Source organism: Ixodes scapularis, unplaced genomic scaffold (assembly GCF_016920785.2).
Source record: "Ixodes scapularis isolate PalLabHiFi unplaced genomic scaffold, ASM1692078v2 PGA_scaffold6__148_contigs__length_123643588, whole genome shotgun sequence".
Lineage (NCBI taxonomy): Eukaryota > Metazoa > Arthropoda > Arachnida > Ixodida > Ixodidae > Ixodes > Ixodes scapularis.
Window position 1 is genome coordinate 21797803 of NW_024609881.1, and position 27990 is coordinate 21825792.

The window sequence follows — 27990 nt, forward strand, 5'->3', positions numbered from 1 at the left end:
GCCTTAGCGCATAAGCAGCTAAAGCTGTAATGCACCACTCACAAACTAGGGTTCTAAGAAAACATCTAAAATCGAATTTAATAAAAAACGATAGAGGACATGAATGGGTGTGGATGTCAACAGGAGGGCAGTTCCGACCAAACCTTCGGGTAAAAACAAATAAAGGTAGTGCCCCAGGCGAGGGAGTCGCCAACAGTCCTCTGGCTGATCCTTGTGGAACTGCCTCCTCTGACCTCCAAGGGGGTCGAGACTTTTGGGCCAACGCCACTGGCGAGGGAGTCGCCATTATTCCTCTGTCCAAACTGATCCCTAAGAGTGAGTAAGGTAATGCAGGTGAGCGACAAAGAACAGTGATGCTGTGAGGTGTATGAAGTGTTAATGAAAAGTTTTGGGAGTTGAAACAGCATCCATGACTAAGCACTTGCTATGTGACAGCTTTTGGACCTGTCGCTTTAGTCTTTTTCTTTGGGGCCTCAACTTTTGACGAGATTTTATCACCCTTCGGGGCAGGTGGCGGCTCCGGCGGACTGCTGGAGACATCCATTGCCTCAACCTCGCGATGCGAGGAACATGAAGGGCGCCCCTCAAGGCACTGTGACTCTGTCATCACAGTTTTCTCACGAGGACGTGCAGGCAAACGGCGCGGGGCCGTCGCCTTTGAGGTTGCGGTCTGAGTTGAATCCCTCTGTTCTTGAGGGACTCCAGGTGAGATTTTGGGAGCTTGAGGTTTGCGCGGGGCGGAAAGGTCTAAAAGGCAGATCTGTGTCCCCACGGAAGCCGTTGTCGGTGCAGCCCCCTTGCTGACCGCAGCGGCGTAGGTGCCTCTCTGTAGGAATGAGAGGCGTTTTCGGGCTTCAAAGTAGGTCAGATTTTCTTTGGTTTTCAGTGTTAGTATTTGTTTTTCTTCTTTAAACTTTGGGCATGAGCGGGAGTATGCAGGGTGAGCACCTGAACAGTTCACGCATTTGGAGAAATCACTTGCACAGTTGTCAGTAGGGTGATCATTGCTTGAACATTTTCCACAGGTTGTCCGTCCCCTGCAAGTGGCTGCCCCATGTTCGAAACGCTGGCAGCTAAAGCAACGTCTCGGATTGGGGATAAACGGTCGAACCTTGCAGTTGAGATAGCCCGCCTTGACCGCCTGGGGGAAGGTCGTGGAGTTAAATGTAAGCACAAGGTGCTTCGAAGGCTTCTCTTGGTCATCTCGACGAAAGGTAATACGCCTCACTGCAATCACACCCTGATTGATGAGTCCTTCAAGGATCTCATCCTGAGTACTTTCCAACACATCATCTCAGGAGATCACGCCCCGAATGGTGTTGAGAGATCGGTGTGGCGTTACTGTGACTTTGTGATTAGCTATACTAGTAAGTACAAGAAGCGCTTTACTTTGTTGCTCAGTTTCAACCTCGACAAGGAGGCCTCCAGAGTGAAGCTTCTTTGCTTTGTAAAATTTTCCAACACATGATTCCAGGGCTTTTGCCACAAGGAATGGGGAGAGCTTTCCAAGTGGTAGTTCGTATTCGCAGTGCACTACTAGAAACTTTGGGAAGGCTTGAGTATTATTATTAGTCTTTAGAGGAACGATGGCTTCGGTGCCAACTCTTTTCAGAGTTCGATCAGAAGGGAGCTTTGCTTTGGAACCCATAAAAAATCGGGAGATCTTCGACATCTGCGGTGTGCCGCCCACCATGGAGCCCAACATGGGACAGGGTAACGGCACATAACAAAAATGGTTTTGCTGTGCACCTTACTCCAGTAGCACCTACCCAGATGTTATACCCAAGAATGGGTCTAGACTAGCGTCCTTCTACACTCAAGGCTGGCCCTTGCCGCCAAGAAGGTGAAGGGGAAATGGAGAGAAAAGAGAGAAGTATAAGTAAAGGTGGGAGTGAAAGATCGGAGGGGATAGTAGAAGAAAAGGCGACTAGACTGAATCATCCTGGCCGGGCCTTACCAGGACTCCCGTCTACGAGAAGCAGGGGCCCGAAGTGGTGTATTGCCTCACCCGGGGGGCCCCGAAGGGTCCAAACCTACCCCGGGCTCGACTCAACCACCAGGATGGCCTTTTCCCCGGACACGGGAAAGCCACGCACAGCCCGACGTGGGCGGGCAAGCCCGCATGGCTCGGGGTCCGTGGAGGCGCCATTTTCCAAACACCTACTTTCACAGGTGCCCCCTGCGGGGCTAAAACTTTCGAATGAGATGGCAAGTTCTGAAACGTGTGCATCTGGTACCCGGACTGCTAGCGCCACATCTGAGCGGAGACTAAATGTTTAGCAATACATGGTTTATTTTTGTAGTGAAAAAACACTAGAAATTCTTTTAGGGGCACGCTGTATCATTGGACAGGTTTTGTAAGTCAAGTTTTGCAAGGTATACCATTCGTGAAGGTACTTGTATGTTCTTGTTGTGCCACACATACATGCGCATAGAGCTGGTGAAGCCGAAGTACCTCATGGTGTGGATGCCGCATCTCTTGTGCAAGAAACTTCGGTGGTTGCCTGCGATATCATATACCAGGGGGAAATATACTTCTAAATTCATAAAGATTCGAAGAAATATGAAATATACATTCTTGACTCCAGATGGTATTGAAACATTGTAGTGAATACATTGTGAAGGAAAGTCAAGTGTTTATTGCCTCAACATTCTTAATATTTATTTCCAAAACTAATTGTACCAGCTGACTAAATAGAATTATCTATTATTAACTCGCAACTGTGATTGGAACATAAATTGTGAAAATATATGTCATAATTATTGAACGAACAAAGCCCCTTGGTTCATTACTAAAATCTCCACGTGAAGATAAGTAGTGTTAATACAAAATGAATAGAAAAATGAAAAAAAATATCTTACTTATAATCTGTCGCAGGTTAGAGGTAAACCGAAGCGGTTCTGTATTTAAGGGAAAACACATGAATCGTCTTTATTTGGCCTCCAAGATAACAAATATTGAGATTATTTTTCAGTTTGGTTCACAGAGGCTGCAGAAAACTGTTTTCAAAGTGCCGTTGAAGCTCCTCTTTCCCAGAGCGTGACGTCATATCAAGAGATTTCGAAATCTCCGCTCTCGCACATCTTTAGCGCCTATCAACGCTGCCTTCGAAGGGAGGGGGACCGGACCAAATTCCAAATGCGTTTTTAAAAAGGTATGCCGAATGGTCGTCCAATATTTATTGCTTATCTTTCAGAAATCACTTGACAGTTCTTCGATCCCGAACGACTGGAAGTTAGGTAAAGTAATTCCGATATTTAAGGAGGGTAATTCATGTTCCCCGGCAAATTACCGCCCCATTTCCTTAACATCAACATGCTGTAAAATACTTGAGCATATCATCATACATTCTTGGCTGAGCACGGCTTACTAAACAGCTGTCAACATGGATTCCGAAAGGGGCTTTCTACTGTTACGCAACTGACGGAAATTATGCATTTCTTTTCGAAAACTTTAGATAGTAGAGGCCAGGTCGACGTTATTTTTTTGGATTTTAAAAAGGTGTCCGATAAGGTGAACCACAGAAAGTTAATGTGCAAGGTAAGACCTATGCTAAAGAACGAAACCTTGTCAGGATGGATAGCGTCATTTCCTTCCGATCGAAAGCAGTTTGTTAGCATTGAAGACAACTACTCGGATCTTTGTGCTGTTACTTCTGGTGTGCCACAAGGCTCAGTTCTGGGGCCGTTGCTTTTTCTTATCTCTATAGACGATCTGGTTAAGGACATGTCGGTGCACGTGAGACTTTTTGCAGATGACTGTATTTTGTACACTAAGGTAACAACTCTGTCCGATTAAAGTAATTTAAACGCTAACCTGCATAGGGTTAAGGATTGGTGCACGAAGTGGAAAATGTCTCTGAATATAAGAAAAACCGTTTGTATGTCCATCACGCATAAATTAAATCCTCCAGCTTATCCGTGCAGCATTGATGGCGTCCTCCTTGAAAAAGTAGACAATTATAAGTACCTCGGTGTAACTATATCGAGCGACCTTCGTTGGAACATGCATGTGACAAACATTGTTAAAAAAGCTAATACGCGACTAGCATTTCTACGACGGTCCTTGAAACTATACTACAGAGACTAGATTGCTCGCTTACAAAATGCTGGTTCGTCCCCTGCTTGAATACGCGTCGGAAGTATGGGACCCGCACAGGAAAAACCTAATCCTTGACCTAGAAAGTGTACAGAGACTGGCCTTGCGTTTCATTTATTCTAGATATCGCAGATTAGATTCGCCGACAGAGCTGTATGCGCTGTGTAATCTTCCGTTGCTTCAGTCTAGACGGGAAAATAAACGCTTGAAGCTTTTTTTTTTTTATGATACTTTGTGGTTCATTGCTCATTGACCAATCACGTTACCAAACCCTTCATCAATCCCGTATCACTCGTAACAAACATTCGCGTCACCTACAAGAGTTTTCGTTCAATAAAGATTGTTTTAAAAATCCATTTTCTCCTCGTACGGTGCGAGACTGGAATCTGTTGCCAGAACATGTCGTTTCTTCCAATGATCTTGAAGTGTTCCTTTCCCAGTTGGACGCAATCTAACTATTGTTTATTCTTGATTTGCATTGTTTTTTGGTGTTCCTTGCATTGTGCTTCGTTGCCGTATTATTTTACTAGTTGCTTTTACAAGTGTTACTCGTTGCCACTCCTGTCAAAGTCCAGGACTGACAGCATGTCAAATAATAATAATAATATTAATAATTCCCGCGCACACTTGTAATTTTCAAAAAGGTTAGAAAGAGACTTCACGACTGGTGTCAGTGCGGTCCGTAGCCTCCTCTATACTCACAAAGCCTGGCAGTTCGACGACGGAGCCATGGAGTGCCCCGTCGCAGATTTGGAGCGCGAGGATCTGGTATCAAAGAGCATCAAAGAGCCATTCCTAGGGGAACCTGGACGTCAGCGCTCAGCTTTTGCAGCGGCGAGGACCCGAAACACACTTGTTCGCTCGGGAGAAGTGTATTTCGGCGTCTCTTGGTTGCAGCGGGGCGCCAGTCACGTGGCTCTCCTCTCATCCGTTGTCTGTCGCTCCACCTTTCCCATTTTGGCGGCCGCTTCTCGTGGCGACCTGCCTGGCTTTGTAAGTATGCACGAGGCTATGATGGTATCCTACTTTCGACTTCTTTGCTCTTTAGCGTTCGCTTTGCTCAGGTGAAAGGAGTGGAGGGCTTCATGGAAGGAGCCTATTCGGCGTTTCTTATGTTGCAACAAACTATAGTGCTAAACTCTCCTGCCATTTTTTCTTGAACTAAGAAGCTCCTCGAAGGGCTCCATGGACCTTCAGGTGGACCACAGGCACCTCACGTGAAGACCGCGGGATCTCTCATCCGGGTTCCTGTCCATGAGTCGTTTGCAAGAAATGTTATGTTAAAATGGGAAATAGCAGAGTTACGGGAAAACTTATAACGTCTTTTAACTTATGCTTCTTTAAGTAGTGATGATGCCTGCACACATTTATAAGCTTCTTATCTATGCATTTATTTATGTATTTATTCATTACATCATAGAGTATTGTAAATATATTTATCTGGATCAGTCTGTTACATCCTCTGCCAATCTAGCTACTGTGAAACCTCCAATGTCGAAAACTACTCGAAGTCGAACTTCTTAATAGGTCACGTTCTATAAGTACCCACATAGCATTTGCCCTGTGACCAACATATCTCAGAACTCAAACACCTATCTGAGTTCGAGAGTTCGAGTGCATACCATACGTTGTACTATTTCGAGCTTGCTATGTTTTTGGTGGAAGCTGGAATCAAGCCCACAAATCAGCGTCATCTTGTTGTAGATATAATTTCCTGGCATAAAATCCTACCTTCCTAGTGTTTTGGATCAATATTTTGTGGTAAAGTTTCCAGTGGTGTGATTGAATTGAATCGTTTTGCAGCATGTTTTATAAAAAAACAAAAGTTCCTTTGAAAGCAGTAAAAAAAATAATTGTGGTGGATAGCTCGGCTATGCCAGGATATACGTAGGGTGAGCTTATGCGCACAAAATGAGAGGCGCTATCAAGCGGCTCCGGAGCAGTGTCAGACTTGGCTTCTGCGCAACGGAGGCGGACAGATGGGCACGCGGCGGCGCCAGTGCGTCTGCCGCGGCTTGACGTCACTCCTCTGGAATGGGCAGACCGGCGAGGCGCGCGGGGTGGCGGCGGAGCGCGTGGCGGCGGTGGCTCTGGCGCGCCAGCAGTGCGCCGTGTGACACCACAGCTCCTCGCGCATGCGCAGACCGGCGAGGCGCGCGCGGCGGCGGCGTCTCCGGTGCGCCAGCTGTGCGCCGTGTGACGTCACTGCTCCTCGCGCTTCCGCAGCACGGCTCTTCGACAGCCACTCGAAACTGATCAACCTCGGCCGGTGTAGCTAACGCTACAAAACGCATTGGTAGCACGAGCTTATATTTTATTATAATAGACCGATCTCACCAGTTAATTTTCGTTACGCCGCCTCTGCCGGCATAGGTCATAGGAAATGTTGTCTTCCTGCACGCGCGACAACTCCACTGGAGCTCGGCGCAAACCGAGCACGAGGCAGTGCGAGTCAACTCGTGCACTAGCGCCTGTTTCCTGTGAACTACTGTCATGGCGGTGTCGCTTATGCGCGGAACGCCTAGTGAGATCGGTCTATTCATTGCACTGCACATATTAAGATAAGAATAACTGACCTATTGAAATAAAACACAAAGCCTTCCTCGCTTTTGCACTCCCCTTAAACCCCCCCTTAGCTTTCATAGCATGGCAAAAAGCATAAGGGACTCCGGCACCGCACGCGTTGTGTTCTGGGAACTTCTAAGCAGAGTGTCGAATCGAATCTTTTTTTTTTTTTTTTTTTTTTTCGGTTTGGGTTTGGGTTTACGGTTTTCGGTTTGGTTCTGGTTCAGTTCCCGGAGAGCAGAAATAACAGCTCGAACCGGTTTGAACCGCTAGATTGAAAATATATTCTCTGGGCAACTGGCGTCCCGGAAACCGGCGCCGCAGTGTCGAGCTCGTCGCGGCTTTGCCCCTTGGCACCTATAGATTTCGCCACCGTGGAACAAACGCGCCGACAGCGGTCAACTTTTTGTTTTTATTTTTACGTTTACGTTTGCTTTTTCAATCATTGATAAATACTGCTTATCAGCAGGAAAAGAACACACACACAAAGACATATACAATAGTTCTTTAGCCTCTCGGCCAGCGTGCTCTCGGTCATTATCAGATATACCCCAGTTCTCTCCTTATGATGAACCGCGATGGACGCTACGAGCTAGACGAGCCAATCCGTAGTTCGTAGCTTGTCTCGTGACTTCCCGCTCTCCGCGTCGCTCCGCCCAACTGGAAGGACACGTGACGCCCTCCGAGCTACGAATTGGTTCCGGTGGCTCGTAGTGTCCTTTGCGGTTCATCGTAAGGTGAAACCAAGCGTATACAAGTGTACGTCTCCGCGCCGACTTGCCGACGCCAATTCGTGCTGTACAAAGCCGTGAAATATACTTGATTGTTGCATTATTATTGAGCAGTCCTCATCCCGTCGCTGCCGTTTGTTTAGTCAAAACTGAGCCGCTAACGCCACCGTCGCGAATATTTAATTGACTTCGCGTCGCTACTAGCTAGAGTCGCCACCGATATTTCATTACACTGAACCGTTTCCAACGAATCGGCATCCGCCACATAAGATTACTGTTCCGTTCCGGTTCGGGTTCAGTATCGAATGTCTGGTTTCGGTTACAGTCTGATCTTATTTTTTGCCAAGCACAGTCGTCTGCTTCCAATCTGGGTAACAATTTCCGCGTTCACTCGGGTGTTTTATAATTTTAGAACTGGCAATTTCAGAACGGGCCTACTCTTTAATTTGGTGATAGCTCCGGTAGTGTGGAAGTTTCATGAGTACTTGAACGCAACGGCATATACAGACGATACCTTTATATGGACGTGCAAGGGTAACCAAAAACGGCAGGTCACCTCACTGCAGAAGGGACTGGATACCATTGCTTCTTACCTGGAAGACATGAGCATGGCTCCGGCTCCTGAAAAGACCAAGTACATTGTCTTTGGTAAGAGATACGGAGACAAGCAGCTCGACCTCAGATTTACCGGGATATCCCTCCAGACTGATGCAGAGATCAAGATCCTGGGGGATGAACCTCGGGTATGGTGCAAACCTCGTTAACAACAGGCTCGAGGAGTTCCTGGCGAAATGAAAAAAGGGACTCATCCTGGTCAAGAAAATCTCGGGTAAATTTGGTGGAGCAGGGCAGAAGACGGCTAGGAAGTTGGTCTGCGATATTCTGGTTTCTAAAATTACGTATGCGGCGAGATTTTATTTACCTCCTGGAAGACTCATGTTGAAATTTGAGACGATGCTCAACAAAGCAAGAAGGGACATCCTGGGGTTACCCAAGAGCACCAGGAAAGAAGAGCCGAAGAAATGCCCGTTTCTCCCCTGGTTACAGACCTCTTGAAGCAGCGTAAGGCGGCTCACGGAACAAGACTAGAGCTCACGGCTGAAGGGCGTAAGATTGCAGGGTTTCTTGGGGACCGTGTCCAGAAGAAAGAGCCTTTTCCATCCCCCGAGGACTTTATGGGACCATGAGACCTTATCGATGTTGCCCATGCCTCTAAGCCTGTATACAAAAACATCACTGCTCAAAAGCATCAGAAAAGGAAAGAAAATTTTGCATGACAACCCCTCAAGGAAGTGGGAGAACTGCTTTCTCACGAGAAGACAGCGGTCGCCTATACACTGACACGCTGCTGTTACAAGACGTGGCTGGGCGGTCTCTGCTGTCTTCTGGAGACAAGAGCATCAAGAATGGCGGTCTGAAGCCAGCTGCTCTGGGTCGGAAGAAATTACGACGGATTTGGCCGAGTCAATGGGTGTGCTTGCAGCACTCAAGACGTATGAAAAGGCTGAACGCAAAAACAGTGATCTTGTGATATACACGAATGCTCAGGCTGTTAAGGGGGATCTGAAGAGACTCAAGCCTACAGCAAGTCCTACGCGGGGGCATCTTTTTCCGATAAAGCGCTGGCCTTGTACCGTGCCCATGATACGAGGGTCAGCATAAGATGGGTTCACGAGCACGAAGACTTCCCGGGCAACTCGACGGCTCATCAAGCGGCTCAGAGGGAGATGCGCATCCTCACGTCTCCGTCCCCCTCGAGTGGCTCCGCGGTGTCCGGCGAATCAAGACAGACTTCACCCTGCAAGTACGACCCGGTGGAGGAGATCCGCAGTGCGTCTAAAGATCGGAAAAGAATATTACTGCAAGCTTTAAAGGTTGCTCAGGTGGAAGAATACCGGATCCCGAAGGCCCTTTCAAGCGCAAGCAGAGGCTCCTTCTCTGGAGGATCCGATCCGGTGGAGCGGTCACGCTGTGATTCAGATACATCAAAGACTTAGCTCAACTCAGACGATTGGAGCCCTTTGCACCCCCTCCTGATCCAAGGTGCTAGAGGTGCAAGAAAGAGGGGACCGTCCCCAAACTACACCATATCCTGTGCAAGTACCAGGATCTGGCTAGTCAAAAAGAAGATTCCTGGAAGTCTCTTCAGGAAGATGAGACGCCCTCGAGCCTCATCGATTAAACGCATCCTGCTGGAGACTCCAAACGATGAACTAACGTTCTCATGTCGCTCCTGGCTTGCGTTGCCGGAGGTAGACCGGAACACTGCATATTGTGACGAAGAAGATAAGATCCGCGAGTCTGCGAGCGATGGTATATCTCTAACAAAGGAAGAAGAGGTTTGGGACAATAAGCAAGCTGATCCTCCAACGGCCATCTTCAACCGATCGTACATAATAAACCATTCCTTACTGCAGCGTTCCTTCATTGCAATTGGTGGAGGTGCGGGGTAACCCAACTATCCGGACCCCACTCGCCAGTTTATCAACCCTAGAACTTCGAAGTCGGCCACTGCCCTCTGAAATGAACCACGAAGGATCCTCGGACGCTCCACATCAGAACATCCCTCCAAGCCAGGCAGCCACGGCTGCGGGTGCAACGACCATCCTGTGTGCCGGAGCCCTTCGTCAAAGTGGCCCGAAGCTCTTCAGCGGAATCGGTAATGGCGACATGGATGTATGATTGACTGGAGTAAGTCGAAAGGGTGAGCGTCCATAACAAATGGGACGGCTAATTTTTGAGTGCCAGACTTACATAAGCGACGACATAATTGTCGTAGCTTGCCTTGGTTTGCGCTTGTACTGCTCCAAGACTAGAGCCACTGGCCTCAGTACGAAGTTCCGTGGGAGCAGCAGGGTCGAAATGTCGAAGGATCGAAGCGCATGTTGAAATAGATTTTAACCGATTGAAAGACGTCTCACACTGTTTCTCCTGGAGAACTTATGTTAGGAGGTTTTGAGGAGTTCATGAAGGGGTGCTGCTATGGATGCAAAACAACGTACAAAACGCTGGAATTATGAACAGACACCAATAAAACTGCAGACTTTTTTTTGCGTGGTAGGCATGAGCATGTCGGAGACCGCTAGAATTTTCTCAGGATCGAGTTGAATTCCCTCCTTGGACACTAGGTAGCCGAGAACCTTAATTTGGCGTGCTGCAAGTCGATATATATATTTTTTTTTTGCATTAAGCTGAAGGCCAGCGTCACGCATGCAGGAGAGCACTATGGTTAAATGTTAAAGGTGCTCATCAAAATGTGGTTGAAAACATGACAAAATCATCTAGATAACATAGACATATCTTCCATCTCAGGCCGCGTAAGACTGCATCCATCATACGTTCGAACGTTGCCGGCACGTTGCACAAGCCGAAGGGCATAACGTTAAACTGATACAAGCCATTCGGCGCGATGAAAGCGGTTTTTTCTAGGTTGTTGGGGGCCGTGGCAATCTGCCAGCACCCCGAGCGCAGGCCGAGAAACGAAAGGTACTCTTCGCCTTTTAGGCAATCAAGGGCATCGTTGATTTTGGGCATTGGATATACGTCTTTTCGCGTGATCTTGTTCAGTCGCCGGTAGGCAACAAAAAATCTTAAGCTGCCGTCCTTTTTTTTTTGACGAGGACGACTAGTGACGCACATGAGCTTGCCGATGGTGTGACGACACATTTATTGAGCATATTTGTAACTTCGCTATGAATGAGTCTACGTTCAGAGGCTGAAACTTTGCATAGACATTGACGTAAAAGTCGCTGGTTGCCTGTGTCAATGTGGTGAACCACTGATGTCGAACGTCGCAAGGTAAACTGCGGACCGTCAAATATAGAACTAAAGTTTCACAGAACAGAAACAATTGAGTCTTTTTGGAACGAATCGAGATGACTATCTATAGTAGCCAACAGGAATTCATCGTCTTGTAGGTGGTGCTTAATTGAGGAACAAAGAGGCGCATGCATAGAATGGTCGAAATCATAAATTTCTGTACCGTCAGAGGGTTCGGCATAGGCTACGACTTGATAACCTGCGGGGAGCATCACTGAAAAAGGGGATATATTAAAAGCCATAAGAGAGGCAATTCCGTTGTCAAGGACAAGCAAAAAGAACTAAAATACTTGTCTTAAAAAAAAAACGGATGGGGAGGTTATCTTAGGAGCTGCTGAAACTTCGGGTGACTGAATTGGCAAAGAAACTGAGGCGAACGGCGGAATCCTTGTTTCGTCAAGCACGAATAATTTTATAATCGATGCTGTAATGCTGTTGTCTGGCAGGTGAATTTCACTTGATTCCAGTTCTGCTCGTCCTTAGTCAATAATGACGTTTATTGCTTGCGTCATGCAAGTAGGAAGAAAGCACTAAACATTTGACACGGTAACGGATCTCATGAATAACTACACGTGTTGTGCACACACCAACAGGGAAAATGTTTTATGCACCAGCGGCTTTAAAGGACCCTCAGAAATTGGAGTTGAGACTTTCCTCAGTCGTCGACAAAGGTCAGCCCGAAGAATAGAAATCGTAGCGCCGGTGTCGACCAATACCTGAATGGGCAAACCGTCAATAACTATATCAATCACATTCGGCGTAGAAGGGCGCGGACCTAAAGACGTGAAAGGATTTGCAGTTCTCGCGTTATGAACCGCTCCTAACAGTTTCCTTCAGTGCTTGGAGATGTGGTGCGTGAGCGCGGGGGAGAAACCAAACGGCGTCTTGGAGACGGGGATCATCGGCCTTGTCGTTGCCTTTGTTGGTCGTCGCGGTAACCTCGGTGGGAATAGTAGTCATTTCGACGACCGCCAGAGAAGGTTAGTCGATGCAGGGCTTGTTGCGTGTGGCCATAGTTGCGAGAGTTGCGAAGCCTGCAATAACGGGCGATATGCCCAAAGAGACCGCATAAAAAGCTAATTCGACAATATTCCCGACGTCTTCCACATGTCGGCCATGCATCCCTGCCAGAAGGGAGTGCAAAAGTGTGGCTGCGGCTGGGTGGCAGGAGTGGGCATTGTGTTGTGAGCGACAACTTCAGCATATGCAGGCCTTGTCTGCGTTGTCATGGTGGCCGGTACAACGAGAGAAGGGATTGTGGCGCTGACTTGTTCCTGAATGAGCGCCCGGATGGAAGGTGATATGAAGGGCTCAAGTGAAGTCGAAGGCTTGCCTAGTTGAAAGCCATTTCGTGGCGCATGATCTCTTATATGAGGTATCGGAGGTATTTTCATTTGTTAGCGGTACCATCGATTGTGGTAGTCAAGTGGAACATAACAGCGCACGAAATATGAGGACAAAGGATGACTGAATTTCCTCCTTTGTGCGCTGTTATGTTCCAGGTGTGTTCATACCAACTAGCTGTGGTATAGTCAAGCTGTCAAGCTCCACAGGAGGTTCCAACCTGCGGTCGAGTGGCAAACGCGGGGTGTGGAGCTTGGAAAACGTCTGACAAATATCGATTGCTTCGGAGACAGTCCCAGGACCTTTAACAACTAGCAGCTGAAAGGCATCCTCGGCAATGGCCTTCGGGATATTTAAGTTCCTCGTTTTTTGGGATCTCAACGTCGACACGCCTGCATAACTTGACGAATATCTTTGATGCAGCTTACGAAGCTTTCATCTTGCTGCTAGCTGGACTCGAGACGCCAAGGTTCTTTTTGCAATGAGGGTACGTTGGGCCGGCTTTCCAAATACTTCCTGAATTTTTGTTTTGAACTGGGTCCAGATTGCTAGCTCGGACTCGTGATTTGTGTACCATAACTCTACAACATCAGTCAAATAAAAAAAGGACGTTATTGAGCTTCAGTTTGGCGTCCCATTTATTATGGACACTCACCCTTTCGACTGACTCCAGCCCATCATAGATGTCGTAATCATCGATTCTGCTGAAGAACTTCGGGTCCAATTGACGAAGGGCTCCGGCACACATGATGGCCGCTGCACCCGCAGCCACGGCTGCCTGGCCAGAAAGATGTTCTAATGTGGAGCTTCCAAGGATCCTTCGCGGGGCATGGCGAAGGGTAGTGGCCAACTTCAGAGTTCCAGGGCGTTAATGAACTTTCGAGTGAGGTCCGCATAGCTGAGGTATATCCTGCACCTCCACCAACTGCAACTATGTAATGTTGCAGTGATAATATGGGTTTATTATTTACGGTCGGTTGAAGGTGGCCATTGGAAGATCAGCTTGCTTTTTGCCCCAAGCCTCTTCTTCCCGTCTTAGGGATCTGCCTTCGCTCGCACATTCACGAATATTATCCTCCTCATCACAATATGAGGATATCTTCACCTCCTCAACCATCACCTCATCGTCATACAGAAACGGAGATGCCAGATCTGGTGGTCATCGCATCGCTAGAGTATATGTCTTTTCTGATCTCTGGTAATTTATGTTTAATAAAATTAAACGAGCCCACTTAATACTACTTACGTCTAGGAAGGCGAAAACCAGTCAATGACGACGTCTTGTACGACTTCTAGGAAGACCTCTAGGACGACTTAAGGACGATGTCTAGGGCAATGTTGAAAACGACACCTAAAGGACGACGTCTAGGACGACGTCAAGAACGACGTTTAGGACGACTTCATCGACGACCTCTAGGGCGACGTCAAGAACGACGCCTTGGAAGACTTCTAGGACGGCCCCTAGGACGACCTCAAGGACGACGTCTTGGACGACATCGAGAACGACGCCTAGAGGACGACGTTAGGACGACGTCGAGAACGACGCAAAGAGGAGGACGCCTTAGGAGGCTGTGGCGTATTTGAGTGTGCGGCCACGTATGCCTGCGGAAGCCGCCGTAGATGTAGACGCAGCAGCCGATGTCGAGGCCGTAGATGTAGAAGCGGTCGCCTCACAGTCCATCGCACGTACCACACAACAAGCACAGATGAAGTCCGAAGCGCACTTTTTGCATACGGCGCTCCAGCGGTGACATCACGCTGATGACGTACGATGGCGCTTGATGACATCACGCTGATGACGCTTGATGACGTATATTTATGGCCATCTTTTGGGCACAACAACGCCGGCGCCGCTTATTTTTCATGTAATGTGACAAGTGAGGTAGTCCTAGAGGTCCAGGACGACTTCTAGGAGGACCGCAAGGACGGCGCCAACGTAATGGGACAAGTAGGGTTGCCCATTGAGCGGAGCGTGCCGCGCAATCGCGTTTTTATCTCCATTTATTCCGATTTTTCGCACATTGGGACAAGTAAGGTTTTTACCTTAAAACATTCCTTCGAACTCGAACTCCTTGAATCTTTGAACGGTAGCCAGGATTTGTGTTTTTACCTCGACGGTATTGAGTCCAGGGTTCGACTGGACATCGCCTGCTACTAGTGGTAATAAACGCGCCAAGAAAGAAGCAAACAAATGAAAGACGTTCACAAATCTCTGGAATGCAGAAGCAGAACGCAGCTCTTGAGGAGGAGGAGGGGAGGGTATTCCCCTTTTCCTCCTCTGTACCCTCTCCTCCTCCTCCCGCTATACCCTTTCCTCCTTCTCTCCTTTCCTCCTCCTACCCCTCCCGGATGGATGGATGGATGGATGGACGTTAATAGCCATACTTTTTGTAACGGACAGTAGCTTGCGCCACCTAGGCTAAGTCTAAAAAGACCAATATATGATTCCTCCCGCCCTTCTACGACCAATTTTCTCCCCCTAAATATCCCCAGGCAGCGCGGGATATTGCCGCGCGCGCAGCTGGCCAAGTAGGCAGCGCGCGCGTGGTCTAACGGTTATCGCGCTTGCCTCCCATGCAGAAGGCCAGGGTTCGATTCCTGGCCGCGACTACACATTTTTGTTGACAGTGTAATTTGATGTTCTAGTGAATTCGAGAACCGTCTTGCTGATTCGAGGTTAGAATGTTCTACACACCGAACCTTCTACGCCGAACGATCCAGAAACCCACGGGTACATGGGATTCCGCAAGGCGAGCGGAGTCAGTTTCGCCCCAGCGTTCGACTCTGCTGTTACGCCGACTTCGACGCTCTCTTATTATCTTTTGTACCCTTTTATTTTTGGCACAAGTTCGCCACATTAAACGTTTATTTATTCCTGTTTATTTCTTGTTTATTGGTCACCACTCGTGACAATATCACCAGGTTGACCTTCGGGAGATCGGCAAAGAACTAAAAACATAACCCAACGCCTCTTCCACCCGGCGAGGGAGTCGCCAATTTTCCTCTGGTCAAAGCTTGTCGGCGTTGCCCCAGCACCAGACCCACTGGGAGACAGGGTTGAGACTTTGGGCCGGAGTCACGTTGGAGGGAGTCCAAATGTTTTTCTATCCCACATGTCCCCAGCGATGCTAGTTTGTTGTGCATCATTCAACTTTCTCTTGATAACTTTCACCAATCTTCTAATCGCCTCTTTGTGACTCTACCCCTTTTCTCTTCAGTCCTTCTCTCGTCACCAGCAAATCCCAGAGCCCCGGCTAAATCCGTTACCCGTTCAGGGAGAGCAGGGCGAAGCCCCGTGGACTTCAAAACCAAGTGCTCTAGCGTCTCGCTCTCATTATGGCAGGCGGCACACAATGTGTCTGTCTTCTGAAATTTAGCCCTATACCTCCTCGTTTTCAGAACTCCCGTTCTCACCTCAAACAGCAAAATACTTCTCAGTGAATTGACAAACATATGTTTCTTTCTTATGTCCTGTATTTGTGACCTGTATATTGTTAGAGCTGAATTTTTCTGCCTTCTTCCCTTCCACATTTTTCGTTCTGCCTCTTTCACTCCCTTCTTTACTGAAGTAGTCTGTACAGCCCCATCACTAGTGTGAAGGTATTTAAATCTGAGCTTTCGGTTTCGCTTTGTTCATTTTGTGTTGAAACTTTTTATGTATAAATACTTGACTACCTTCCGTGCCCATCGTTTATTATCCATTTCGGTCAACGTTTGCTCAAATTTAAACTTACTAAATGCCTCCATGCTCTCAAAAGACGACCAGCCCATGTCCCCCTGTACTCACTAAATTTGGTCTTTTCATATGCTCCCAGGGCCAATCTGCCTACGCTACTTTGTCGAATCTCTAATCCTGATTGAACCTCTCATTTCATCCACAGTACCCCATTGCGAAAGGCAGTCCTGGTACCATCACTCCTTTCCATATACCCTGTCCACTTCGTATAAATTACAGTTCCAACATTGTGCTTCATAATAGATGAATTTATATTTCCTTTTATAATTATATTCTCCTCATGTTCCCCTAGATATTTCCTTCCCTCAATGAGCCAGACTCCCAGATATTTGTATTTTTCTACATGGTCTATATTACAATGTCTTGTATCCTCAGGGGTTCCCTCTTTTTGTTATTGAGCACCATTATTCTACACTTTTCACTACTAAAACTCGTGCCCTAGGTGTCCCCCCCTTCCTCTCCATATATTACAGCTAGTTCCTGCAACGTATATTGGTTATCTGTCATGAGTACTATTTCGTCCGCACACATCAGTCCTGCTATTACCTGTATTATATTTCTCCCTCCTACCATATAACTCGCATCAAAACCTAAGTTTCTCTGCTCTAATTTCTTTTCCATTTCACTGATATATATATCACGAAGAGCAGAGGTGACAGTGGACAGCCCTGTCTGAGCCCTATTTTTGTTGCTGCGGGTTTTGTAGTTTCCGTTTCCCACGTTATCCTTATCTTCTGTGAACACCTGCTGAAGAAACCTAACCAAATTTGCATCTAAGTTATACTCTCTCAGCTGACCCCAGAGTTTTCCTGGCTCACATTATCGTACGCTCCCTTGATGTCCAAAAACAAGAAAACAAACCATAAATAAGTTTTTTTTTTTTTTTTTTTTTTGCTATTTCTGTACATTGCGTGGCGACGAATAAGTTAGCTTCCAGTCTTCTATCTCTTCGAAATCCGTTTTGGAGCTCACCCAGTATTTGCATATCTTCTACCCATTCCTCCATTGTCCGCTTTACTATCTGGATAGCTAATCTGTATAGAACAGAAGTTACCGTTATCGGGCGATATGGCATAATGTTGTCTTTGTTTCCTCTGTCTTTATATATTAGTCTCATTTTACTCAGTTTCCAATCATTAGCTACCTCTCCTTCTATAATTCCCTGATTAATCACATGCCGTAACTTCAGCCTGCTTGTTTTTCCTAGTGGCTTTATTATATCGTCTGGGCCTGTCGTTGTACCTAATGAACCCTTACTTTCTGCCTTGTCCCATTCCTTTGTGGTCGTCTCTACTGTTACGTAATTGTGCTCCTCCTCTACAGTGCTGCTGTCAGTGCTATCCACCGTCCCCCTCTGCTCAAGCTGGGAGAAAGCCTCTTCGATTGTCTGCCTAATATATTCCCGTGCCTCTTCCCCCTCTACTCTCCTCCCCTCATCTGTGGTCAGTCAGTGTTGGAAACTCTCTGTCTTTCTTCCCTGCGCTTTAATGTGTTCCCCAAACCCTTTCGCCGCGTTCCTATCTTTTTTATTTATTTCCATCAGCCACCGCACTCCTGCACTTCCGATTTTTGACCTGCATTAAAGCTGATGCTTCCCTTTTTCGCTCTTGGAAGTTCTCCCATTTTTATTCTACTTCAGCTGACAACACTCCCCTTTTCTTTGCCCATCTATGCTCCCTGGACGCCTCTTGGAACCGCAGTATGGCTGATTTCACCTCCATGTCCCACCAGTTTTTTGGTTTGTGTCTTTGTTTTTGCTTTCCTCTTTGTTGAATTAGATGCTTCTCTAATTCTCTTTTAAAAATTTATATTAAAGCCTCATAAGTCCATTCTCTTGCTGGATGTTTCGATACTACAGTCTCAATACTTTTAGATACATTTCCTATTTGAGCTTCACTTCGTTTCGGCTTCCCTGCTCGTTCCTGGGCATGCTGTTCTGGTTCGGATTCGCCAAAAATCATCTTAATTATTTTGGGGCCACTCCCTAAGCTTTTTGCACCCTCCTCATCTATTTCCATACTTACTAACCTATCATGAAGTTTGTGGGACACTAGGTATAGTAGTCTGTTGTTGAGTGTGAGTTGTTTCGTCCCCACGCTTTTTTCCCGTCGCATTTTACTTGCGCATTAACTAAAACTATAGGTCCAGGGCATCACAGAAATCTTCTAGGAACTTTCCGGTTCTGTCCGTGAATCCGTCAAGCACTTCTATGTGGGCATTGATAATTATTTCCTGATTAAGACCGATTTCTCTGATGTCCCTCGATATGCACTAAAAGTGTTCTGTATTTTCATTCCTTCAGTCCTTTCCTGTTTTCAGGTATGCACATTCGTGTCACGTTACCTATAAACTAATTCAGTTTCTCAGCTAAATTTAGCGAAACAATTGACGTCACGTGACCTTAACAGCAATTTAATTCCCCGCTAAATTTAGCAGGGTATTGAATTGCTGTTGAGGTAACGTGACGTCAATTCCCCGCTAAATTTAGAGGGGAATTGAATTGGTGTTGAGGTCAAGTGACGTACATTCCTCGCTAGATTTCGCAGGAAATTGAATTGTTGTTGAGGTAACGTGGCGTCCATTTTTCCGCTAAATAAGGCGCGGCTACGCCGACGGCGACGCCGACGCCGCGAAACACGGAGACAAACGTCTAAGAGCTGCGCTCTAAAAAGATTAAAGAATGCACGAACAAACTTCCGGGAAACTAGGGTGTCGAGGAAGTATGACACCACTAACAGGCAGTAATTGCTCGACCGATAAGACAAGATGAAACTTAGATATCAAACCTGGAAGCTAGAACAGCAGAAACGGTGAGCGTTGCATCTAGCTGGTGTCGTGCCCCAAGTAGACTGCGTTGGATCGTGGAAGGGTGGTGGGCGGGGCTAGGTCATGTTGAACTACGTTGGAACTTGAGAGCATCGATCCGGGTGGCCAGCACAGAATTTTTCGCGCATCCAGAAGTGGTTGTTGGGTAGTACTTCCGTTGTTGAAGAAAAGGGTCGAAGGGGGCGGTTTTGTACAATCCGGGCACGATGTCGGAACACAGAAAGTCAAGAAAGGGCAACACCTGGGACAGCAGAAACGGTGAGCGTTGCATCTTGCTGGTGTCATGGACCCTACTTATTAAATGCTTATTATCGCTCACTTGGCTTATGCGTCCAATTCGCATTATCAGGGCACTGTACAAAGTTATAGAGCCTGGAAGTCACTACACATATACAAGCACGCACTCTAAAGCGCGAGGTCTCGACACACTTCCTTCACTTGATTGGACGGTGATGACATATACAAAAAATGTCGACGAACACCATTAGCATCTTTTCTTTTCAGCACAGTCCTATCAACTCGTAGCGTCGGCTGCATTCTGACTTTAGTTAAACGTAGTATATGTGTGGGAGGAAAATAGTCCCATCTTGCGATAATATTTCCTTAATTTTCGATTTAGCGTGATGGTGCTGCAAGAAAACGCACATGATGAATCAAATACAATAGATGAATCAAACTCTGGCGGCGGTAAACAACGTCCAGAGCTAATGTACCTTAAGGGGTAACTCCACTTCAATTTTTTATATTGAGAAAACTATGCAGCCCTCTTCAGCATCATCTAGGAAGACCACATGTGAAATATTACGATGTGATTCCGTCTATGTATTTGATAAACTGGCCAGCAAACTTTCAAATGAGCCAAGTCGCCGAAATCTGCTAACTCTAGCGTTCGTTGAGAGGCGCAATCAGCAGCGCCGTCAATACCACGGAGTTGGTGCCTCCAACATTGAGCCACTACGTCAGAGTCATGTCTACGGGATTCTCACGTTTTGTTTGTTTTTACTTTCCAGAGCGAACTTTAACGATCACGTCATGAGTTTTTCCTCACGGTGTTGGCTCAACGGTGACCACGTGATCACCGTAACACGGACTCGTTAGTTTGCGCTGTCCTGCGCACTTTTTGGAGCCGAGAGCAGTCTGTTTCGTCTCGCCGCTGTTCTAGTTTGAGGCCGACGTTTTGTTTACGATACAAGCGCGGGCCGCACCTCCGATGACTAGGCTGCGATGCCTGGCGAAAGATCCATAGGCTCACGATGTTGTGTTGCTGCCTGCTCGAACTACCAGTTGACCAGTGGTGGAGGTGTCTTTCAGAAGTTTCCACACGACAGTGCGCACCTAAATGTATGGACGGATATCCCGTGCCGGTTAACTCCGGGAAGCCGTTGTCGCCAAATCCCAGGACAATGATCTGTTTTGATTGCTTATGCTCATGGCACTAATTTGCTGTTACCAGCTAAATTGACAACCGTGAGCGAACATATCAGTTGCGCTGTGAAACCAAATGAATCTGCACTGGAACTAATTATCACTGCATTCATAATTACCCCTGAATATTTTGATATTGACAACACACGTGTAGTTTGCCATACAGATTCAAGAAGGTACAGAATTCAGGCTACTCAAGCAGGAGACACATGCACGGTTAAACGACCACCGCGTCGGTCGCACTACGAGCCGGGTGTTTCCCAGTGTAGACGAGTATATGTATGTCTCACGCTTGTAGAAACAAGGCGCGGAGACTCAGCTATTTTGGGGAAAATAAATGTGAGCTTGGATGGAAGTTTAAGCGCCAGATCTACGAAGGGCATCTGGCATGCCCCAGCGGAGGCCTGATGATTAATTTGGACCACCTGGGGGAAAAAAAAAATAAAGAAGTGAAAGGAGTGCGGTACACAGTTTTCATTGGAGCTGAAAACCCGCAAGCATGCGGGCGCGCAGAGCCGGCCTCACTGCCAAAAAAGTTCAACCCGTGGGTGGGGTCTTGTCATCCCCCCTCTGGTCGACAACCGGGCGCCGGGGCCTGGGGACTCGTTTTCGGTCGCCTCCGTGGCAAAGAAGGCGCCTTTGAAGCTTGGTTTCCGAGTGCCTCCTCCCTCGGGACCCATCTTGAAGACGTTGGCGGTGTCGGCGGTGGACATCTTAGGACCCCCCCTCCCGGACAGCGTTGGCGCTCGAGGCCCTGCACGTGCAGTGGCAGAGCCAGCCGGGGAGTTCCAACGAAAGACCGCCCACAATAGGAGACAAGAGGCTCCCGCCTGTCTGGTGCGCGGTGACGGCGGGAACAACGAGGAAAGCTGGGGCGACGGGAGATTGAAAGGGGACTCGCGCGGGATACGGGCCACGACGGACGTTCGCGGTGGTGGCGACCGCGACGTCGGCTCGGGCGACGGCCCGGTGACATGGTCCGGATTTAGACCCCGGATTCGACACTCGACGGCGGCGTCCACAGGATGTGGTGTAGACTAGCACCGCACGGACGATCGGCATGCAGCATACAGTGGCGGCGCACCCCCTCCAGGCTTCCTCGATCACCTCTCCCGATCCCAAAACCCCCCAGCAAAATGTGAATGGAATAAACCCCTTCTGCCGAGAGCTATGCGTTGCTGTGTCACGTTCATCCGGAGACAGGAGCCCGGGGAATCGGACGAGAACCCTACACGTGTTATGAGCTTGCGATGCATCAATAAGGATTTTCTTTGTGCGGTGTTCGCATATGGATGGTCCTTTCATGCCGTAAGCTTTGCTGTCGCCAAACTTTCGGTGGCACATTATTGTGGCGTTGTAAGGGGGACGGTATATGACACGTTACTTCACACAGCAAAGCTTCGTGGTCTGTGCGATGGCTATAGTAAATAGCTCGACTGTATCAACGTTCTTGTGAAGACAAGCGAATGCACTACGCTGTTAACTCTGCAACAGATTATTTGTTTCTTCGGAAGTTGGCTGTGGCACGTTGGTGCATATACACGTGTTTCTTAGTATTCCTCAGCTTCTACAAATGCTTCCGAAATATGCGTTTGAGAACACTTACTCTTTTTAGAACGAAGCGCAAGCTGAGGCCACAGTGCATGGTGCAGATGTCGTTGGATGTTGTAGCATTTGTAGCACTTGTAGCATTTGTAACACAGTGGACCTAGCGGTGCATTGTGATCGTTGCGGATGCGGGCCCAACTCTGGAAAGTGCAGCCCCACCTTTGGTGACACCTGTGTCATGGGCCATTACAAAATAAAAACGGCCAGAGAAATTTACGAAGCCTTCCTGATTAAGTCCTACCACGACAACTCTTGTGTGAGCGCACCCTTTTTGTCCTTGTCTGATAAAGAATTCTACTATATAAAGAACCAATGACGCTGGCCTTTGAGGGGTGTGTGTTTTTAGACCATATCTTTGTGTTCTGCCAAGTGTGCCTGCTCTTATATTTTTTTCAAATTATGTCATTGAAATAAACCATTCAGTTGAAAGTTACGCCGCGTCCTATCCAGTTCTCTCTTCGTTTTCGTCCATGTGGTTTTGACGTATTACACCATGTAGCAAATAACGTTGGCGAAAATTGCGGAACAGACGGCAGACGTTAGTAGCTTTTATCGAACAACAACCGTTTCGGTTGTTGTTCAACAGCAAAATATTTTGCCATATCTTTAGCAAGGGCGTTCGCGTGCTCAAAAGCTGGCGAGTGCAAACTGTTCGGGTGGCGCCACTGATCTCCACTAGAGGGGGCTGGATGGCGCATTGAGCAAACAGGTATGAAGCCACCGGAAGTGCGCGGCTTTTCCCGGAAGTGAGCGCTTGGCAGGCATTGTAACCCTTCCGAGTGCTGGTTCGAAAAGCGTCGACGGCGCTGGATTTTCGCTTCTCACCTCAAGAGAGCCTGCTTGTTGTGTAGTAAGAGCGCATGCAGACCTGAGGAGTATCATGGGAAGCCATTCATTGTAAACATTTTGAGATTCTAGTTGATCAAGTGTGCATATGTCCCAAGTTCAAATGCTTCATTTTCGAGATTTCATTCGGAGCATGATTATTAAAACCCACTCAAAGATACCGGAAAGTACGGACCAAAACATCGACTGAATGCACTAGGAAGCCCAGCAGACGCCCGACTTCCGGGACAAGCATCAAACTTCCGGTGGCTTCGTTTGCGCCCTGCTCGGAGAGCGGCTATGCGCCATCCAGCCCCCTATAATAGAGATCAGTGGGTGGCGTTTCTCAGGCGTCTGCCGGCGGCAGCTTACCGGCACGATTTTTGCCCAAGCTCCAAGAGGTCGAGCAGCTTGTTTGCCAGACTGTATCCGGTATCGTAACATCCGAATCGGGAAACGGAACCAAACCAAACAATGCTCGCTGAAAGTGGCAAATAGTGGGCTCGAGTGGCAAACGAAGCCATCGAGACACACACCCATTTGTGCTCCTAGACAAGACAACGAAAACAATGAGGAGAAAGATAATTTATGTTTCAAAGAAAGCCAACATGGTTGGAAGAATTTGTACAGCCTGCGCAAGGTCAGTTTGCTCTGAGACACGGGCTGCATCATACGTCACTTTGTTTTACAACTCTGTACTAAGACTTTATTACATTGCTGAAAAAAAAAAAGTACGCATAGTGATGCATTTCGATGCTTGAATACGCATAACAATTTCGAGGGGGGTGGGCGCAATGAGAAGACTGAGGATTCCAAAATAGATAATAACGATAAACAGAATGTGGGAAGCGACGCTGACAAGACTTTATGGGATCCTTGTAAAATGGCAACAGCTAATCTGAAATCCAAATAAAATTTATTGAAATTTGACGCGCCTCCGTGCAGCACCTCACTGATTTATACAGCTGCCCTTTCATTGATTTTATAATTTAAGGCCCTGTCAGCTGTACAGACTGTGGTAATGTTAATATTTTGAAAACTTTTGTGAAGCCGCTTGTGTTTACACACATCTCAAAGAGTCGTAATTTATATTTTTGGGGCATGGAGCGTGTTCATTGCACTAATCGAGGAAGAAGTTAACAAAGATCACGCACGACCCAAGCGAACAAAAGCGCCGGTTTGCGGCACTTTGCGTTTGGGTGCAGAGGGTCACGTGGTGCGCCGCTGGCGGGTTTTTGGTCGCCGGTGCCACCGGCAAGGGCTCGCCGGCGATTGACCACCCAAATTCGCCAACAGCCAGCCAGCGCTTGTGGCATATTACGAAAGGTGCGTTCCCATTTACATGACCCATACAATGATTTTATTTAAATTACGAAACATGGGAGTTCCCATTTGCATGACGCACACAATAATTTTATTTAAGCAATTATGAATTATTTTTGTATTAATGCGTGGTTTTTGTGAATCGTATTTTTTTAGGGTGTTTTTATTTTTGTGGTTGTTGTTTTGTTCACCATTACTAAGACTCATTGCATCCCCACTCCCGCAATGACCTCAAATGAGATCGTACCATGGGAAAATAAATAGAAAAAGAAGTGAACTTCCAAGGGCAGTCCGAGGAACGGGTCCTGTACAATTGTGCATTTCACGCAACTTACAATAATACAAACACAAGCACATTAAGAGGCTTTATGCTCTGCGTCAACTATTTTGTGCTATCGCGCAGCAGTCCCGCACTGCTGCGAGAGCGCGTGGCTTTATCTTTTGCGCCTCATTGGCATTCGGTCGCGCAACTAGCCTCGAGTAGAGCCACTAAAAGAGCTGCGCTTAGAGTATCGGCACACTGTTCCCCGGCATTGCTGTGGGCGCCGACATTTTGGTGCTTGTGCAGAGCAGACGGAATTAACGATCGTCATGATTCAAAAGTGTGAATTCCTCAACATTAGATTTGGTGTTGGGAAGCTCATGTAATATTGCCTTGCTCTCTCTCGAACTGTTTAAACATTTGTAAAGGAAGAAAAATCGTTTCCTGTGATTTCAGACAAAGCTTCAGATAACTGGCAACCATGATTTTAAGCCACAATATAAGCAAGTGTCGTTACTCTGAAGCGTAGCTTATTTAGTGACACTAGCCTTGACACTAGCCTTCACAGTGCTATACTCCGTTTTACCTTATGCTGTACCGCCGCGAAGGCTAGAAGCGCGAGCTTATAGCATTTGCAGCTGCCCTTAATGCGCGAGAGCTTGTGCCGACGAGATGTGCCCTGAGCAAGGAGCTAGCGCTTGTAGCCTTTCCTGCGGTACATCATAAGGTGAAACAGAGTATAGTGACACTAGCACTATGAAAGCTAAGCTAACCTTGACAACTTTGCACAAAATAGTCGACGGTAGTCACAGTGGCTGGCGGCGAACGAGCGTGAGCGGCTCGAGGCCCGAGCAGAGGAAAAGCATTGCTCGTGTCGGCTGTTCCACGCCTCTGGGAACGAGCTCAGGAAACTCGGTTGGGTCAGCGTTTCGACGTATCTCCTGGGGCCCTCATCTGGACGCTTGACGAAAAAAAAAAATGACCGCATTTCCACGTGGTGCTGATGATACTGATTTTATTGTTCATAGGTAGTGCTGATGGTTCTGATTTTTTTTTTATTGCTCATAGGTAGTGCTGAGTTCCCGGTTGCGTTTCGACTTCATTATTACTGCTTTATGGTCGGTGAAATGGAGAGCCGGTGGTTCTTCTAGCGGATCAGCTTGGATCCGCTAGAAGCCGTGGGAACGCATCTCCACCGCTTAAAGGGATGGTGAACCTAAATTTGGATTTCAAAAAAACAATGCTGGAGATGTAGGCGGGACGCTACAATCCCTACAACACTACTAGTAAGGCGATATCTCAAATGAACGGCCGTATTTTTGGAAAAAGAAGTCGAGATTGAACCAGGCCGACGAGGCGCGTGACGTCAAGATACCGAGTTTCCTCCTCACTTCGCTTCGCTCTCTCAAGGCCGCGACGCGGAGAAGACGCGAGGCCGTTCCCTCTCCTTCTCGGAAAAACATGACGTCAACATTCCTGCCAAATGCGCCTCTTTTTTTAAAAAAATACGGTAATCCGTTCGAGATATCGCTGTATGAGTGATGTTTTGGTGTTTGTAGCATCCCGTTGCACGCTTTTGCCGCGTGTTTTGGAGAATCCAGATTTCGGTTCAGCATCCCTTTAAGTCAACGGTCCATGTCAGAAAGAGAATGTGTGGTATGGATCGCGGTTATATACGCATTTGAGCATTTGACAGCAGCGTCCTCTCGTCTATAAACGTTGAGTCAATGCATGCCAAGTTTAATGCGATTATATACGCATTTGACCGCAGCGCCCTCTCTTGTATAGACGTTGAGTGGCTACATGCAACGTTTCATCCATGACATCCCCAGTTCTTGAGTTAGTACCACATCTCAGAGCCACCTACTCGTCCCGCAGTCGTGGCCGAGTGTTTAAGGCGATGGACTTGAAATCCATTGAGAACTCCCCGCACAGGTTCAAATCCTGTCGGCTGCGCAAACATTTTTTTTCCCTTTTTCAAGAAGACAGATGGGATGGCAATCGATGTGAGCACGGACGCCGGACGGACAAGGCTAGACCCTAAGGAGCTTCGCCCCTAAAAAATCGGCGAGAAATCCGGCGGCCGTAATTGGCCAACGCCGCACTTGACCTCGGCGCCGACCAATCATAGTCGCGGATTTCTCGCCGACTTTTTCGAGTGTCCAGACATAGCCCTGGCAGTTCGGTGATGGAGCCATAAGCGCGAGACACGTGCGCGTCCAAACTGTCCGATCCGACGTGCGAACTGCCGGAACGACGTTCGAAGGTGAGGGTTTTCGTCGCACCGGAGCGTCGGACGGGGGCTCCTCGTCCGGCGCCGGCATGCGACCAACTTGCCAGGTTTTCGCCGCACTGCTGTTCGATTTTCGGAGGGCTGCAGCCAATGGCAGCACGGATGGCGCGAACGTCTTGGTGACGTCACCTCACGACCGGCCCACCTGTGGAGCGCATCAACTACGAGCGAGAGCAGCGAACCGAGCGAGCCATGGATGCGAGCACGACGGAGCGCGCCACGAAGCATAATTTTTCAGACATTGGTATATGGTTCTTAAAAAATGCCTGAAATGTGTATCTTTCCTTAAAGGACGTCAGGGTGGTCACCAAGAGGTGGAGAAACCTTAGAGATACGTTCGGCAAGAAGCTGAGGGAGATGAAGAAAAGGAATGGTACTGTGGTGCAGCAGAGCCCGCCCTAAAATGGGCATATTTCAATCAGATGCTCTTCTTTCGGGACTCCATGGAGCCACGTGTTTATGTATACCAATTTTTTCAAGTGCTTATGAAATGCAAGCTTTGGATATGTGGATGGTTTCAATGCACTCAACAGCGAATCAAAAAATGTTTAATGTGTCTTTAGGAACACCAGCAACATCGAACTAAACGTGAAGAATGAAAACTCTGTGCGGGAGGTCCTACAAGGATACGAGGTGGAGCTGGGGAACGGCGCATCGCTGATACTTTCTGCCATCGTGGACGGGCGTGACGACGACCGCCCTGCACACTCGGCCTCCTCTACTCCCACCCACTCTCCGCATCTCTCTCCTACATTGCCTTCTCAATTTTCCCTTCTTCACCCTTAAGCTCCTGCCTCTGTTTCATGCCCGTTCCCTTCCTTCTCCTCAGTCCGTCTCTGTTGCTTTTGCAAACCCTGTCTCTCCAAGCACTCTTTTCTGCACATCACAACCACCTAGACGTAAAAGAACTATTAAAGACACCGGCAGTCACAGAACAAAGAAACTCCGTCCCAACAGTTCCTACTTTCTCTGTCTAGCCATCCGGACAACGTGCCACAGCAACTGTACGGCTACTGCCAGATACATCTCGTGGATATGGTCTTACAGTACCAAAAAAGTGTAACACCTAGAACCCTAATGCAGGTGGAAACACCACAAAGTAATGTACTGAAGTATACATGTTCTCTCGGGTGA

At 47.7% G+C, this 27990-nt stretch overlaps 1 non-coding gene and 1 pseudogene across 1 annotated transcript; both read left to right on the top strand.

The window, feature by feature from the left end:
- The first annotated feature begins 327 nt into the window (after positions 1-327).
- LOC120849071 lies at positions 328-27990 on the top strand (annotated as a pseudogene).
- Trnas-uga lies at positions 26438-26519 on the top strand. Its single transcript has one exon. It is a non-coding gene; the product is annotated as a tRNA-Ser (tRNA).